This window comes from Nerophis lumbriciformis, linkage group LG39 (assembly GCF_033978685.3).
Source record: "Nerophis lumbriciformis linkage group LG39, RoL_Nlum_v2.1, whole genome shotgun sequence".
Lineage (NCBI taxonomy): Eukaryota > Metazoa > Chordata > Actinopteri > Syngnathiformes > Syngnathidae > Nerophis > Nerophis lumbriciformis.
In genome coordinates this window covers 3,886,094-3,891,594 of record NC_084586.2, presented here as the reverse complement: position 1 = coordinate 3,891,594, position 5,501 = coordinate 3,886,094, and positions in this window count along the sequence as shown.

The following is a 5,501-nucleotide window of genomic DNA, read 5'->3' as shown; positions in this document are numbered from 1 at the left end:
TGTTGCATTATGAGAATTACTGACCAATCAGAACACACTTTGCTGGAAACGGCTTCTGATTGGCCAAATGTCATTTTTATGCAGTTCAAAGGTCTGCCAATAGAGGACGGCATATTATTGTTATTATTGTTCAATTGGACTTGTCACAGCACCCCCCCGCCACCCCAAAAGGGACAAGCGGTAGGAAATGGATGGATGGATATAATACAATAGTTAGTGAATTATTGACGTTTTTATGTGATATTTATTCATATCAGCGCTGTATTACAACTTTAAACACATATTTCTACTCTCGAACGGTATGTTTGATCGTTTTTTGATTGATTGATTGAGACTTTTATTAGTAGATTGCACAGTACAGTACATATTCCGTACAATTGACCACTAAATGGTAACACCCCAATAAGTTTTTCAACTTGTTTAAGTCGGGGTCCGCGTTAATCAATTCATGGTACACATACTTGCCAACCTTGAGACCTCCGATTTCGGGAGGTGGGGGGGCGTGGTTGGTTGGTGGGTGCCGCGGGCGGCGTGGTTGGGGGCGTGGTTAAGAGGGGAGGAGTATATTTACAGCTAGAATTCACCAAGTCAAGTATTTCATATATATATATACATATATATATATATGTCTTAATAAGGTTATCCAAAAAATAGTGCTCGATACCGTAGTAGAGCGCAATATATGTATGTGTGGGAAAAAAAATCACAAGACTACTTCATCTCTACAGGCCTGTTTCATGAGGGGTTCCCTCAATCATCAGGAATCTCCTGATGATTGAGGGAACCCCTCATGAAACAGGCCTGTAGAGATGAAGTAGTCTTGTGATTTTTTTCCCCACACATACATATATATATATATATATATATATATATATATATATATATATATATATATATACATATATATATATATATATATATACATATATATATATATATATATATATATACTAAAATAAATAAATAAATAAATAAATAAATATATATATATATATATATATATATATATATATATATATATATATATATATATATATATATATATATATATATATATAGCTAGAATGCACTGAAAGTCAAGTATTTCTTATATACAGTATATATATATATATATATATATATATATATATATTTATATTATATATATATACTGTATATAAGAAATACTTGACTTTCAGTGCATTCTAGCTATATATATATACATATATATATATATATTTATTTATTTATTTATTTATTAACTAAACTAAAATAAATAAATAAATAAATATATATATATATATATATATATATATATATATATATATATATATATATGTATATATATATAGCTAGAATGCACTGAAAGTCAAGTATTTCTTATATACAGTATATATATATATATATATATATATATATATATATATATATTATATATATATATATACTGTATATAAGAAATACTTGACTTTCAGTGCATTCTAGCTATATATATATACATATATATATATATATATATATATATATATATATATATATATATATATATATATATATATGTATATATATATGTATATATATATATATATATGTATATATATGTATGTGTGGGGGAAAAAATCACAAGACTACTTCCTCTCTACAGGCCTGTTTCATGAGGGGTTCCCTCAATCATCAGGAGATTCCTGATGATTGAGGGAACCCCTCATGAAACAGGCCTGTAGAGATGAAGTAGTCTTGTGATTTTTTTTCCCACACATACATATATTGCGCTCTACTACGGTATCGAGCACTATTTTTTGGATAACCTTATTAAGACATATATATATATATATATATATATATATATATATATATATATATATATATATATATGTGTGTGTGTGTGTGTGTGTGTGTGTGTGTGTGTGTGTGTGTGTGTGTGTGTGTGTATATATATATATATATATATATATATATATATATATATGTGTGTGTGTATATGAATAAGAGAAATACTTGAATTTCAGTGTTCATTTATTTACACATATACACACACATAACGCTCATCTACTCATTGTTGAGTTAAGGGTTGAATTGTCCATCCTTGTTCTATTCTCTGTCACTATTTTTTTTAACCATGCTGAACACCCTCTCTGATGATGCATTCTGCTTCGTCTCCTTGTTGTGTGCGCAGTTGTGCACTGCACTCTCTAAAAGCCGTAGATGTTATTGTCACATATGCATGTACAGTAGATGGCAGTATTGTCCTGTTTAAGAGTGTCACAACATTGCTGTTTACGGCAGACGAACTGCTTTACGGTAGACGAAAACGTGACTGCTGTTGTTGTGTGCTGTTGCCGCGCTGGGAGGACGTTAATGAAACTGCCTAACAATAAACCCACATAAGAAACCAAGAACTCGCCCTCGATCATTCTACAGTTATAACGTGATTGGGCAGGCATGCTGTTTATATTGTGGGAAAGCGGACGTGAAAACAGGCTGTCGACACGTCACTCAGGTCTGCCTGAATTTCGGGAGTCTCCCGGAAAATACGGCAGGGTTATAGCAAGTATGATGGTACAAATATATACTATCAGCATAATACAGTCATCACACAAGTTAATCATCAGAGTATATACACTGAATTATTTACATTATCTACAATCCTGTGGAGGGGGTTGGGTTTGGTTGATATCAGCACTTCAGTCATCAACAATTATATCATCTGAGAAATGGACATTGAAACAGTGTAGGTCTGACTTCGTAGGATATGTACAGCGAGCAGTGACTAATTAAGATGAGATAATATTAAGATTTGTTTCTTTCATAGGGGACAATGCCATCCATCCATCCATTTGCTACCGCTTGTCCCTTTCGGGGTCGCGGCGGGGTGCTGGAGCCTATCTCTGTTGCATTCGGGCGGAAGGCGGGGAACACCCTGGACAAGTCGCCATGCAATTTCATAAAATGGTTAAAGAAGCCAGAATTAGCCAGAAGATTAGTTTTCATCTGTAGTCCCCTGGCCATGATGTAAAAAAGACATTAAAATTAAGAATAAAGAGAGAGAGAAAGAAAAAAAGCACACAATACATATACGATATGATAAAAAGTAAAATACAACATCCATCCATCCATTTTCTACCGCTTGTCCCTTTTGGGGTCGCGGCGGGGTGCTGGAGCCTATCTCAGCTGCATTCGGGCGGAAGGCGGGGTACACCCTGGACAAGTCACCACCGCATCACAGACATCACAACATAATAATCCATCCATTTTCTACCGCTTATTCCCTTTGGGGTCGCGGGGGGCGCTGGAGCCTATCTCAGCTACAATCGGGCGGAAGGCGGGGTACACCCTGGACAAGTCGCCACCTCATCGCAGGGCCAACGCAGATAGACAGACAACATTCACACTCACATCCACACACTAGGGCCAATTTAGTGTTTGCCAATCAACTTATCCCCAGGTGCATGTCTTTGGAAGTGGGAGGAAGCCGGAGTACCCGGAGGGAACCCACGCGGTCACGGGGAGAACATGCAAACTCCACACAGAAAGATCCCGAGCCCGGGATTGAACCCAAGACTACTCAGGACCTTCGTATTGTGAGGCAGACGCCAGAGGTGGGGACTCGAGTCACATGACTTGGACTCGAGTCAGACTCGAGTCATGAATTTGAAGACTTTAGACTCGACTTGACAAAATGTAAAAAGACTTGCAACTCGACTTAGACTTTAACATCAATGACTTGTGACTTCACTTGGACTTGAGCCTTTTGAATTGACATGACTTGACATGACTTGCTACTTTCCCCAAAACCCAAAGATGAAAAAGTTATTCGGGAGCGCTCCGTATTTTTCATTGTGTACTTGTCTATCAGCGTTGCGTGTGTCAGCTGGTGTGGTCTCAACAACAGCCAATCAAATTAGATCTACTTTGTTTTCATCACACAGCATTCATCCAATCAAATTGCAGGACAACCAACGAAGAAGACATGTCCAAACCACACGCCAGTGAACAAAAAATGATACCTAAAATAATTTCGTTTGGGTATAAAAATTACGAGGTGGTCAACACAAAACGGTTTGCAGTATGCAACACATGCGGTTCGAAAATTACTGATGGAGAGGCAACAACTTCCAACTTCGTCCGGCATTTGAAGTTGCACAAAGAACGGTAAGTTTTGAATGTAAGATAACGTTTATTGGTTAAGTAACGTGACTTTTATTTGCTGTGTAGTTAAATCAGTGAGGCTGTAAACTCACTGCTAACGTTATAACGTTATTGCAAACACGGGAATCTGTTGCAGTTCACTACCTTATTCATACTTTTTGTTCAGTGATTTTTTTTTAAGCAGGGTTACATTAGTCAATATATCACACGTAACGTTAGATGGCGGTCAGCAGCACCGCGTATTTTAGCCACCTAAAAAAAGACAAAAATAGTCAAATAAAGGTCAGTTAAAATGTATACTATATTATGAATAAGTGTACCGTTTTAGCTAGCTTTCTGACATACTGTTGGTTGTTTACCTCAGTGGTCCCCAACCACCGGACCGCGGCCCGCTACTGGTCCGTGGATCGATTGGTATCGGGCCGCACAAGAAATATATATATATATTTTTTCTTTTTTTAATTAAATCAACATAAAAAACACAAGATACACTTACAAGTAGTGCACCAACCCAAAAAAACTCTCTCCCCCCTTTTGTTCTGGGCATTGAACATGAAGACTCTTCCTTCACTCTTACGAGTGGCCATGAGAGTCTTTGCAGTGCCTGCCTCCAGTGCTCCAGTGGAGCGAGTTTTCAGCCATGGTGGCATCATACTACGCCCCCATCGTGCATAAATGACTGACAGACTCTTGGCTAATTTGGTCTTTTGCAAATGCAATGCAGCATAGGGCCCTGACATATAAAAAGTACAACTTTTTTGTTATGTTCACGTATATGTCATGTTTTTTCAATGTTAACACTTTTGTACAAATAAGTACATTTGCACTTTATTTTTCAATGTGTTTGTTCTGTAAAGGAATGAGTTAATGTTTAAAATGACTGGTTAATAGTGCTATTATAAAGTGCAATGTCAGCACAATTTTCTTTCCTGCAATTTAAAATGCACTTGTTTTAATAAATAAATACAGCGTTTGAAAAGCATACACAATCTGTGTTAATATATTAGTCTGTGGTTAAAAGGACTTGAAAGGACTCGAAACTCAAAATGCAGGACTTAGGACTTGACTTGAGACTTTCCAGTCTTGACTTTGGACTTGACTCGGGGCTTGCCTGTCTTGACTCGGGACTTGACTCGGACTTGAGGGCAAAGACTTGAGACTTACTTGTGACTTGCAAAACAATGACTTGGTCCCACCTCTGGCAGACGCACTAACCCCTCTGCCACCGTGAAGCCCATAATAATGCATTATGCAAAAACGCTAGTTTATGAGGTGCAGCCCATTTTCTAACCAATTTGCTTATTGACATTGGCCACAATGCAAGTTGGTCATACACACTAACAGCTAGTCAGCCTGCAGGAATGTTGGCTACA